At 39.8% G+C, this 13,079-nt stretch overlaps 1 long non-coding RNA gene across 2 annotated transcripts in view; it reads right to left on the bottom strand.

The window, feature by feature from the left end:
* Window positions 1–12,491, bottom strand: part of LOC144293725 (uncharacterized) — a 42,277-nt gene extending 29,786 nt beyond the window's left edge. The window contains exon 1 of one of the 2 annotated variants that reach the window (XR_013360956.1): window positions 12,235–12,491. This is a non-coding gene — a long non-coding RNA (uncharacterized LOC144293725). The remainder of the gene's footprint in view (window positions 1–12,234) is intronic. The other variant, XR_013360955.1, reaches the window with a different exon arrangement.
* Window positions 12,492–13,079: the final 588 nt, after the last annotated feature.

The following is a 13,079-nucleotide window of genomic DNA, read 5'->3' as shown; positions in this document are numbered from 1 at the left end:
CCCCTGTATCAATATTACTAGGGTACCAGTCCCCGGAGATTTTTTTTTAGTGTATGTGACTGTCAGAAAATTAAAGTGCATTTTCACACTTTTTTTTCCATAATCATTGCATCAAACTTGGCACTTAAGGTCTCAAGAAAGTGGGCTTATTCTCTCAGAAAAGCAGATCAGGAAAACGGAATTGAGGGAGAAAAGGAGGCAGAGAATGGGGAGATCATTACCAGCCACTCAGCCATAGGGTGACATGGGCCATTTGCCTTCTCTTGTGACAAACTCAATGGCTCTCAGGGACTTTTTCTAAGGGTCCCCTTGTAATCTCATCTGGGCCCCTTTATTTAAGTTTTCTTTTTCTCATATTTTAATGGTAAAATAAACATAACATAATATTTATTATCATAACCATTTTAAAGTGGTCTTAAGTACACTCATATTCTTGTGCCACCATCGTCACCATCCATCTCCTGAACCCTCTCCATGTTGCAAAACCAAAACTCCGTACCCATTAAACAATAACTCTCCATTCCTCCCTGGCAACCACCATTCTACTTTCTGTCTCTATTATTTTTCTATTCTCTATTTTGTTTATTTCTGCTCTGATCTTTATTACTCCCGTCCTTCTCCTAGCTTTGGGTTTATTATGCTCTTCTTTTTCTAGTTCCTCAAGTTGTAAAGTGAGGTTGTTGATTTGAGATATTTCTTTTTTTTTTTTTTTAAGATTTACTTATTTAGAGAGCATGTACGCATGCACACACGTGCACATTGAGCAGGGGAAGCAGCATAGGGAGAGAGACTCTCAAGCATGTTCCCCTCTGAGCCCAACATGGGGCTCCATCTCGTGACCCAAGATCATGACCTGAGCCAAAATCAAGAGTCGGATGCTTAATCAACTGAGCCACTCAGATGCCCTGAGATATTTCTTGTTTTTTTGTTTGTTTTTACTATAAGCATTCCCCCCTTAGTACTGCTTTCATTGTGTCCCATAAGTTTTGGTATGTGGTGTATTTGTATTCATTCATCTCTGTTTTCTAATTTCTTGTCGAGTTCTTTAGTTTCTACAAATTTGTGAATTTTCCAAAATTCTTACAGAGTTTCAGCCATTTATTTCTTCAAATATTCTCTTAGCTACTTTCTTCTCCTTCTGAGACTTCCACAATGTGTTCTTTGGTCCATTGATGGTGCCCTACAGGCTTTGTTTCAATCTTTTTTCTTTCTGTTCTTCAGATGGTATAATTTCCATTGTCCTCACTTCAAGTTCACTGACTCTTTCTTCTTTGTGTTTGAATCTGCCTTTGAATCCATCTAACGAATATTTAATTTCAGGTATCATGCTTTTCTGCTACAGAATTTTTGTTTGTTTTGTTTAAAGTGTCTATTTGTTTCCATTTTGTTCATATATCATGTTCTTGATTTTCTCCACATCTTGTTTTAATTTTTGAGCATCTTTAAGACAATAGTTTCAAAGTCTTTGTCTATCAAATTCTCCATTAAGTTCTTTTCAGGGACAGTTTCTGCTGGTTGTTTTATTTTTCCTTTGAATAGGTCATACTTTCCTGTTTCTTTGTACACCTTGTGATTTTTGTTGAAAACAGTACATTTAAATCTGATAATGTGATACCCCTGAGAATCAGATCCCCCTACTTCCCCAAGTCTTGCTGTTTTTATTGTTTTTCGTTTTTGTTGTAGGCTGACTCTGTGCCAAGGATCAGCCTGAGGTGTAAGCTTAGGGTCTTCTTAGGTCTTTTATGAGCCTGTGCTTTCCTCTGAGCACGTGCAGTGACTTTCTAATTTCTCCTTATATGCAGTTGCTTTTGAATGCCCTGGTTTTGTTTTTTGTTTGTTTGTTTGTTTTAAAGATCTTATTTATTTATTCATGAGAGACACAGAGAGAGAGGCAGAGACAGAGGCAGAGGGAGAAGCAGGCTTCCTGTGGGACTCGATCCCAGGACCCATGGATCACAACCTGAGCCAAAGGTGGATGCTCAACCACTGAGCCACCCGGGAGACCCAAATGTCCTAGTTTTCAATGCCTATCTCCCAAAAGGGAGAAAAGAAAAAACTGAAGGGTGGGAGGAAGGTGCCAGCCCTCTGAATCCCCTGGAAGTAACTTTAGCCAGAGGGGTAGGGGCTTGCAACAGAGAATGGTACAACAACAAGGACTGCACCTCTGTGATCAGAAATAGCAATCTATAGTCAGAGCACAGATCCTTCATATTTGGAGGACAGGGTCCTTCTTTTCCATCCTGGCTCCTACAGACTGTGTGCAAACTGCTCCAGAAACACAAGTTGGGCAGCCTGCCAAGGGGCTGAGGGGTAGGAGACGAGTAGCTGCTACACACTCTACTCAGAGCTGAAATTGACCAAACTTAACCTCAGTTTACCATCCAACCCTTCTCCTGGAATTTGCAAGTCTTCCATAAACTTGAGAGTTCTAACATATTTACATCACACAGAGTCTGCCAATGTAGTTGTTGTCCAAGCAGGAAGACAGAAATCTGGCGCTTCCGACTCTGGCGTCTTCTCAGAATCCTCTGGGGTGCTTTATTTTTTAAAAAATATTTTATTGTGGAAGATTTCAAACCTAATTAATCCCTATTTCCCTCATGCACTTTCAAGAATTACCAACTACCTGCTCTCACCTGGAATTTCCCTCTATGGTTTCTTATCCACTTCTCTGCCTTCCCCCCATGGCAGGCTTCAGACAGTGTGATTACCTGCCTTCTGCTCCAGCTTCAAGAACCAGTGGGATCCCTCCAGATAGCTCACTAAATCAATAAGCCCTCTTTTCTATCCCTCTAACTTGAATAATTTTTATACCTCCCATCTCTACCTTCCAGACTCTTTTAAAAAAGTAAATAAGGAAAAAGGAAGCAGCATTTACTCCTCTCCAGTGGTTTGAGAATCTGATAAAAGCCATGGACCAATACTCCAGAAAAAAAGGGCACATACACAATTTTGTATGCTATTTCAGGAGGTTCATGGATACCTTGAAGCTCTCCAAAGATTGCAGGTTAAGAATCCCAGTTTCGTTGTTTCTATAAAGGGTAAATCCCCTTTCCCAGGCCTCACCTGCACCTTCTTGCATGGTTCTCTTTCATAGACACACAGACATCTTTTTTAGTGTGCTACTGAGGCAACTAGACATAAAGAGCTAATGTGCTGGCCTCAAATCCTGCAAAGTGAGCAACAGAACTAGAGGCATCCCCAACATTTTCACATTAATCCTATGCCACCTTCATTTGAATATTTTCCTGTCCCTTTGAAGTGAAGCACGACTCGAAAATAGTCCTAAAACCCATTCTAAAACTATCTTTTTTTTTTTTTTTTAAGATTTTATTTATTCATGAGAGACACAGAGGGAGGCAGAGACACTGGCAGAGGGAGAAGCAGGCTCCATGGAGGGAGTCCAATGTGGGACTCGATTCTCAGTCTCCAAGATCATGCCCTGGGCTGAAGGCAGACGCTCAACCACTGAGCCACCCAGGCGTCCCTAAAAATGTCTTCTTTATTTTTTTTTTCCTTTTTTTTTTTTTTAATTTATTTTTTATTGGTGTTCAATTTACTAACATACAGAATAACCCCCAGTGCCCGTCACCCATTCACTCCCACCCCCCGCCCTCCTCCCTTTCTACCACCCCTAGTTCGTTTCCTAGAGTTAGCAGTCTTTACATTCTGTCTCCCTTTCTGATATTTCCCACACATTTCTTCTCCCTTCCCTTATATTCCCTTTCACTATTATTTATATTCCCCAAATGAATGAGAACATATGTTTGTCCTTCTCCGACTGACTTACTTCACTCAGCAAAAATGTCTTCTTTAGCATAGCCTATTCTCTCTTCTATTTTCTGTTAATTCATCTGCATTGCATTTTCATGAAATGCAAAGGGGTAAAAAATTACTAATGGACTCAAAGGCCAGAACAGATTAATTTAAAAATTAATTAATTTCCTAACAAGTATATTTTATAATTTTTAAGAAGATTGTATTTATTATTTGACACAGAGAGAGAGAGAGAGAGAGAAAGAGAGAGAGAGAGAGAACAAGCAGACAGAGCAGCAGGCAGAGGGAGAGGGAGAGGGAGAAGCAGACTTCCTCTGAGCTGAGCAGAGAGCCTGACCCTAGATCTTCTCTGCCTAACTCCCAGCCAGCCTGAAAAACTAAAGGGCTAGGTTTCCTGCCTCCTACAGGTGGTCCTCTAGCCTGTTTCTCCCAACTGGAATCCGAGCCCTCAAATTCCCTCACTCAAGGTGAGGATCTGGCCTCTGCACCTTTCCTGAAGTCCTCAGACTTGCTCTTGATTTCCTGTGAATAATCCCACTTACATAACAGCACACCTCACACTCTACCAAGAACAAGTGAAATTTGACTGGGATAATGTAGTCTAATCCCATACTTATCAAGGATACATTAGTGTGAGGGAGTCATTATCTGAAGAAATGCAAGTCTCCTAACTGCGGTGACCATTTTCATATTATCATCCAAAACAAGTTAGCTCTCTGACTGAAAAATCTCCATCTCAGAAATGATGTCTGAAAATTTATTCAAAATGACATGGGAGAGGAAGTGGGTGCCACGGAGCAAAATGGGTGGGGTTGCAATGAAACAAAATTGGCCGTGAGTTCATTGTTCCTAAAATTGATAGGCAAATGAGGGTTCACTATACTATTCTATCGACTTTGTGTATGTTTGAAATCTTCTATAGCTCAAAACAACAACTGCATCTCTGCAGAAGGTTTGCTGATGATGTTCTATTACTGGAAGCCCCTCTAAGTGTTTTAAAGAAGAGCAGAACTTGAAGCCCTGCAGGTGAATTTAGTCTCCATCTTTTACAAATAAGCTGCTTTTCTCCCTCCACAGATTATTCCAGAATTTACTGCCAATATTTACTCAATGCTCACATTCTAGTTACTGAGTTCTTCACCACAAGCGCTCCCTTTTCAGGGAACTTCAAGGTTGACAATGACACTAGAGGGTCTTGTTCCCCTTTCACTATTGTCTGGGGACATGTGCCACCTTGCTGGGTACACAGACAGAATTCAGGCACTGCATTTCTAAATGGCAAAAGAAAGTCTACCTCTCTTTTTCTTAAAATATTTTATTGATTTATTTGTGTGGGAGAGCAAGAGAACAAGTGAGAGAGTGCAAGCCAGTGGTGGTGGGGTTTGGCAGAGGGAGAGGGAGGGGCAGGCTCCCCAGTGAGCAGGGTGTCCGATTGGACTCAGGGCTGGGTCCCAGAACCCTGGGATCATGACCTGAGCTAAAGGCAGACACTTAACCACTTAACTGACTGAGCCACCCAGGAGTCCCATGCCTCTCTTTTAAAAGGATTTTACTCGAATAGAAAAGAGTCTGGTGTGGGTGGCTTGAACAATGACTGTCTGGCCACCAGAACAGGATAATATCTCTGGTCTTAGTAAAGTTTATGGCACGAGTCTTGTTCTGAAATGTGGCCTTCAGTTTTATAAACTCAGAAATGTAAATGCTAGCACACATAGACACAATGGGTGTCTAAGGCCTGATGAACACCAATGAATTAACTTGCAATGGGAAATATAACTATAAGCAGACCCCAGATCCATGTTTGCTGGTTAGCACATTTTCTGTCTATTGGAAACTTTTTATGCAAAGCCACATTATAATTAGAAGGATACTTGGTGAGAGTAAGCTCTAGAAGAGTGAGTTTCCAATTAGGGAGAGTTAGCATCCCCTGGGGGATAGGCAGAGGGAGGAGGGCTTTTAGTGGAATTTGTGTGTGTATGTGGTGTTATTTTATTTTTTAGCATATGTCATTCGGAATGGCATAAACAATATTATAATTCAATAATATATTTGGGGCGTAGTTTAAATCCTGTGGACTTCATAATGAAAATTATAAAAAGCGAAGCTCAACAGAATCTTTTTTGGCTGGTAACACTCAGCTTAGAGGGTGGGAGTCCACAAGTCAGACACTCTGGAGGGCCTAAGATTTTTTTTTTTAATGAGGCCAAAAAAAAAAAAAAAAAAAACACTGTTCACTGAGGCACTAAGCAAACACCATATATGAGGCAACTTCTATTTGCAGAGTTCAAATAAAATTTTCTGTTCTTACATTCTTTCTCACTAAATGGTTTTGTATCGAATACAATCATATTTAGTTTCTTAGTGGTCACTATAGGAATTGATGTGGAAACCTATCTATGGTATTTATTTATGTTTTTGAGGGAGGTTTTTTGGTTTCTGAAATACAAATGATCTATGTTACTTAAAACATACTATGTGCTTTACAGTAAAGTATACAGTATAATACTATAAAATACTACCACAGTTTTGTACCCAAATTCTACACAATGGTAGGGCCAACCGCTGTGGAGTTATAGGAGACAGTTATTTGGTGGTCTCAGCATTGATTTTTGTCTCCTCTTTTCCAAAAGACCTGAGACTCATTTGGGAATTGGTATGATCCCTGGTAAGAGAACTCCACTCTTGTTCTAACACATTCCAACCCATTGAACATAGCAATTGGTTTGTAACCCAAACCAGTCAAATCAGAGTGAATCTAAAAACTTTTTCTAATAATGACACTGGGACAAAGATGGGCTCACCTAACAGGTGCCTCTGGCAGTCATATTTGGCCCTGAGGAGGGCCTAAATTAGGAGAAAGCCAACACCAAGACAGGTAAGAGAAACAGAAAGATATGAGGTTCCTGGGGCCATCAACTGGGCCGTTGGATCAAGTTTGTCTGAAACCAACACTTCCTCTGGACTTCACAGTTATTTGTCCCAACAAATTCTTTTTATTGTTTCAGCTGTTTTTAATTGCAGTTGAAGCACCAATGGGTGGATCAGGGTACTGCTGAATATAGATTGACTGAATTTCTTGTTCTTCAACAGGCTCAAATATCAGTCAGTGAAGCATGTCACAGAGAAAAAGGTCCAGTATCTGTCATGTTCTTAACTTCTGCTATAGATCAGAATCATGTGGAGAGCTTTTACAAATCTCAGGCCAGTTGGGATGCCAGGGTGGCTCAGCGGTTGAGTATCTGCCTTGACTCGGGGTGTGATCCCGGAGTCCTGGGATCAAGCCCCGCATCAGGCTTCCTGCATGGAGCCTGCTTCTCCCTTTGCCTGTGTCTTTGCCTCTCTCTCTGTGTGTGTCTCTCATGAATAAATAAGTAAAATCTTTAAAAAAAAAAAAAAAAAAAACCAGGGAGCCCTGGGTGGCGCAGCGGTTTGGCGCCTGCCTTTGGCCCAGGGCACGATCCTGGAGACCTGGGATCGAGTCCCACATCAGGCTCCCTGCATGGAGCCTGCTTCTCCCTCTGCCTATGTCTCTGCCTCTCTCTCTCTCTCTCTCTCTGTATGACTATCATAAATAAATAAAATTTAAAAAAAAATTTAAAAAAACAGGCAAAACAAATCTATAAACAAACAAACAAACAAACAAACAAACAAACAAAACAAATCTCAGGCCAGTTAAATGACAAACTACAAGGATGAGACAATCTACAAGGATGGGAAACAGAATTTTTAAAAATTTCCCCAAGTGATTCCAAAGGGCAGCCTAGGCTAAAAATCACTGGTCTAAGTAAATATCTGGTTTTGTCCATTCAATAGAATCTGCAGACTAAATGTTCTAAATATGTTTTCCCACTAAAAGAAAAAAAGAAATGATGATATATAACTTGTATTGTGAGGTTTAATGCAAACCATACTTGTGTGACAGGAAAGCAAAATTCGTTTGGATCCTTGTTTTACCTTTAAAATATACGCAGATTTTGTTCTGTACTCCATTTTATATTGCTTTCTCTCTCTCTGCAACATTTAATAGGAGCTTAAAAAGTACCAGTCATAGTGACAGACACCAGTGATACGGAGCAAAACAAGAAAAACACAGTTCCTACAATCCAGGAAAAAAAAAAAAAGGTAATTAACCTAATAATTACACCAATATTTGTTAAATCTACGATAAGGACAGCACAGGGTACTATGTAAACAAAATAGTTCTCCTAACTTCTTGGAGGAAATGATGTTTAAACTGAAGCCAGAGGAATGCATATGAGCTACTTTGGTAGATGATGGAAGAGGGAGGATTCAGACAATAGAAGTGAAGGAAATGAAAGAATACCACATGGGAAGAGGTGTATGTGAGAGAAATGAGACTGGAAATAAAGCTAGGAGCCAAGGCTTTATCCCAAAAACAATGCAAATCAACGGAGGGGTTTTAAGCAGTCAAAGGATGTGATTTCTATTTTGGAAGATGATTCTGGCTGCTGTGTAGGAAATGCATGGGGGTGAGGAGAATGGGGAGCTTAATAAGATGGAGTCAAAGAACTAGTTAACTGGAGGGAGATAAGGTAGCCCAAGCATGAGCAGGGAGGCCATGGAAATAGAGAGAAGTAGACTAATCTGAGTGATATTTAAGATGGTAGAGTTGATAGGACTCGGTAATGGATCATTTGTGGTGAGTGAAAGGGAGAGAAAGAAGCCAAGAGTGACACACATGTCTCTGATTTGAGCAACTGGGTGGATAGCAAAGTTATTTCTTGAATAAAGAACACTGGAAGAAGAGCAAGTTTGTAAAAGATAAGTTGAATTTTGTTCATTTTTTTTTAAAGATTTTACTTATTTATTCATGAGAGACACACAGAGAAAGGCAGAGACATAGGCAGAGTGAGAAGCAGGCTTCAGGCAGGGGAACTCAATGTGGGACTTGATCCCAGGACCCTGGGATCATGACCTGAGCCAAAGGCAGACGCTCAACCACTGAGCCACCCAGGTGCCCGAATTTTGTTCATCTTGAGTTTGAAGTAACTGTTAGATATCTAAGCACATATAGATGATAAGTAGTTACATGTCTCAAATTCAGGAGAGCAATAGGACTAGTGATCTAAAGTAGATAGTCATCAGCAGATTGATGTTAATTAAAGCCAAAGAAATGAACCAAACTACCTGGCATAAGTTTGTAGAGAGAAAAGGCTAAGGACAAAACTCTGGGGAGATGTCCAACTAAGAGGGCTGTCTTGCAAATATGAGAAAACTTTGCTAGAGATGTAAAGGGTAAAAGAGAAGATATTTAACATCCCTCCCCCCCCAAAAGTATACTTTTTTAGAAAGAGAGAGTGATCAATCATGTCAAATGTTGCTGTACATCTAGTAAGATGAAGACTGAAAAATGTACATTGGATTTAGCAACATGGAAAGTCCTGGAAATGTTACCAGGAGTGACTTGGGGAGGGAAGGTGAACTTTTTTCAGAAATGGAGAAGAGACAGCATGTAGTAACTAGAGAGGGATGTGGGTCAAGGGATATTAAGATGAGGTAGATTGGAAATGCCTCTTTTTTTTTTTTTCATGAGAAGAAATCAGGAAGATGGATAAGCAGAAAAGACAAAAGTGACAAGATACTGGAAAGAATAGGATCCAGAAACCTGAGGGATGCCTCTTTTACTGGAATAGGAGAGAAAAAGGAGTATCAGCGCACAGAACAGAGAGGACTTTAAATTTGTTGGTCAGAAGTGAAGAAAATTCCTATTTGATCACTTCTATTTGTTCTGTGAAGAAATAGGCAGGCAGTGATGAAAACAAGAAGGGGTGGTGCATGGGTCAGAGGCTTAAGGGGAGCAGAGAAAGCTTGAGATTGTTGAAAATGAGAAAGCTGACTAGGGAAATCATGGGCTAGTTAGGCAGTGTTAAAGGCTTAAGACTAATGATCATAAATATAGAAGCTTGATAGTCTGGGAGGCTTCTGCATATTTTCTCCCATAGGTCTTTGTTGCCCATAAACTAGCAAGAAAAAAGATGGGAGAGTTGAATTCATATATGGTAGAGATGAGAGGTGCAGTGCAAAATACAACAGAAAGGTTTTAGAATATTGGCAGTGTTGAGTTGCTTGCAGTGATGGGTTGGGAATCCAAACTGGATAAGGAGGAAAATATAGATAGGCAGAGGCTTTTGAATAGAGAGAGATAGAGTAGGGCAAGGGTATTGAAGGTTCATCTAAAGCTGAAGAATTGGGGTGTTGGAAGTTATATTGACCAATGAGTGGAATCAATTTCAAGAGGAAAGAAGGTCTGAAACTGTGATTTCAGAGACAGAACAGTTCAGGTGGGGACAGGGTCCAGAGTGTAGGGGACAAGGTCCAGAGTGCAGCAGTGGAACCAAGTGGCTGAAAGAAACAGGGGAGGCCTTGGGAAATGAGATCAAGGAAATGAGAAGCTGAGGTGTTGGATGGATCATCCACATACTCAGTTGGATGGAAGGACTTGGAGAAGAAAACGTGGCGCTAAAGGCCCTGTATCTTGCTGCTGCTCACTCCTCTGATCACTTCTATTCTCATTTAACTCCAGCCACATCAACCTCCTTGCGCTTCCTTAAATATACCAAGCCCATTCTCACCTCAGAGCATTTGCCTACTTTTCCTGCAGCCTTGAATGCTCTTCTTCCAAATATTCTACTGTGCACTCCCTTGCTGCATTCAGATTTCTGCTCCAACATCAACTCTTCAGAGCTTTTACTGACCTGTCTACCTAAAATAGCAGCTCTCAACTCTGATCCTTAATGTGTTTTATTTTTCTTCAGAGCAGTTAGCACAACCTGAAATTATAGTTCACATTTATCTTCTCTATTATCCATCACCCCACTAGGATGTAAGCTCAATGAGAGCAGTCATATTCTCTTGTCCCCACTGTATTCCAAGCACCTAAAACAGACCCAGGAACCTATCTGCTCAAATCCTGCCCTTCTCTCAACAACTCAGAAACATTTTTCTGACACTCCAAGCTGAAGTGGTTTTTCCCCACTCTGAAGTTCCACAGGGCATATTGTATATACTGTTCACTCATCACTCTTACTCATTGATTTGTTCATTAATTGCTTTAACTATTGTGTGCCAGGAATTCATCTAGGCCTTGTTTCATTTGATAATTACTGTTTTATATTTTCATCTTATTTCTATAAGCAAACTGTAATAGACTAAAGGGATTACAGTGAAACCACCGGATTTTGTAAGTTCTAAGGGAACAGTTTAGAGACACAATAGAGAGGATACAGAAAGCAAATAGGGGCACCTGGGTGGCTCAGTGGTTAATTGTTTTTGGCTCAGGTTGTGATCTCAGGGTCCTGGGATCCAGTCCTGCATCTGGCTCCTCATAGGGAGCCTGCTTCTGCCTCTGCCTATGTCTTGCCTCTCTCTCTGTGTTTGTTATAAATAAATAAAATCCTTTAAAAAAGCACATAAAAGGAATAGCAGAGCATTAACAGGAAAATGCTAATTTGTTTTGAATCTTGTCTCAGTAATTAGACTGATCCTAACATGAGACTGCCACAGTCAACCTACATCCTAAAATCATGTCTAAATTTTAGATGCAGTAACAATTTGCAAAGATACTTTACAAAAATCCCACTTTATGAAATAAAGTATGCAATTCTACAAAATTAATCTAATTGTATTGTTATCCTCTGTAGCAGTTGCGGTTCTTTTAGATGCTAACTTTAACAGAGAATAAATTTATTGAACATATTAGGTACAGAATAAAAGGGCAGCTCTGAGACCAAGTCCTTAAAGGACAAGAACACCTTTGTGATGCCATGTAGCAGGTCTCAAGCATCTTGCAAGGCTGCCACTAAAATGAATTTGTGGGGCACCTGGGTGGCTCTGTTGATTAAGTGTTCCAACTCTCGATTTCAACACAGGTCATGATTTCAGGGTCCTGAAATTGAGCCCTGCATCGGACTCCACATTCAGTGGGGAGTCTGATTGAGATTGTCTCTCTCCCTCTCCCTCTACTACTCTCACTCCCTAAAATACATAAATCTTAAAAAAAAAAAAAATGAAAAGGTGTCAACCAGTCTCTCTGACTGGCTTCAAAGTTTTGGGAGAGAGACTTAAATTATAGGCTCAGCATGAAGAGAAGAAGGCATGGACTCTTCTCTGGCAGTCCCCCCAAACAATATCCAATTGGGAAGAGATTATTTTCCAAATGTTACTTGGGATACAATTACCAAAAGAGCAAAAACAATCAAGAAAAAAAAAGTACCAACCTGATGCCCCTCGTGAGAACTACTCCCTCCTTCTCTTAGGTTTGCAGAGCTCCTTAGCTATGCCTAATCACACTCTGAATCAATGTTTATGTATCTTTTCATTTCATCTACTAGCTTATGAGCCCCAGAAGGCAAGTGGCTGCAGCAGCTGCATTATCCAGAGAATGGTGTCCTAGAGATCCCCCCAAATTAGTTTAGAAATATTCTGAAGAGGGGGTACCTGGGTGGTTCAGTGGTTGAGTGTCTGCTTTTGGCTTGGGTCGTGATCCCGAGGTCCTTGGATTGAGTCCTATATTGGACTTCTCGCGGAGTCTGCTTCTCCCTCTGTCTCTGCCTCTCTCTGTGTCTCTCATGAATAAATAAAATCTTAAAAATAAAAGAAGAAATATTTTGAGTAAATTTAAGCAAAAGTAAATGCCTTTTCTCTATTCTATTATAGATAACTTTTATAAATTTTTAATAGTTTCATCTAATATGAAAATATGTAAAATGAATATGGGAAGACATAAATCCTCCTTAGTTCCTTTCTATCTTCTCTAAATATATAAAATGCTCACAGAGTATTCCTCATTTTAGTTGGAAATCTTTTAAATTTAAAAAGATATAACATTAATCTAATTTTCTCTGGAGCTGATTTCAGCTAAAAGTCTCTTCAACAATTTAACTGTTGGTATAACATCTGGTATAACTTTTGAATAGCTAAAAATAAAACATTCTGTTCTTTGGAGAATAACTACTAATAAATGCTTAGGAAGAAATTGTTCTCTGACTTTTCTAACTTGTATTTGCGGAGGTAATTCTAGAAAACCATCGTGGTAGCTAATACATGACTAAATCTGTCAGAGTCTCTCTTATAAACACTATAAAAATGCAATAGATTAATTCCGTAGTAAGACAAGTATATGACTCAGTCAAATACCATAAAAGTCAAATACTGAGTATCCATGCAATGGAATATTATTCAGCCCTAAAAAGAAGTATGAAGTAATGCAGTAATGCTATATGTTACAACATGAAGCTTGAAAACATGCTGAGAAGCCAGATACAAAAAGCTATATAATTTTA

Source organism: Canis aureus, chromosome 22 (genome assembly GCF_053574225.1).
Source record: "Canis aureus isolate CA01 chromosome 22, VMU_Caureus_v.1.0, whole genome shotgun sequence".
In the NCBI taxonomy this organism is placed as follows: domain Eukaryota; kingdom Metazoa; phylum Chordata; class Mammalia; order Carnivora; family Canidae; genus Canis; species Canis aureus.
Note: the sequence above shows the minus strand (reverse complement) of the source record. Positions and strands in the feature narration are given on the sequence as shown.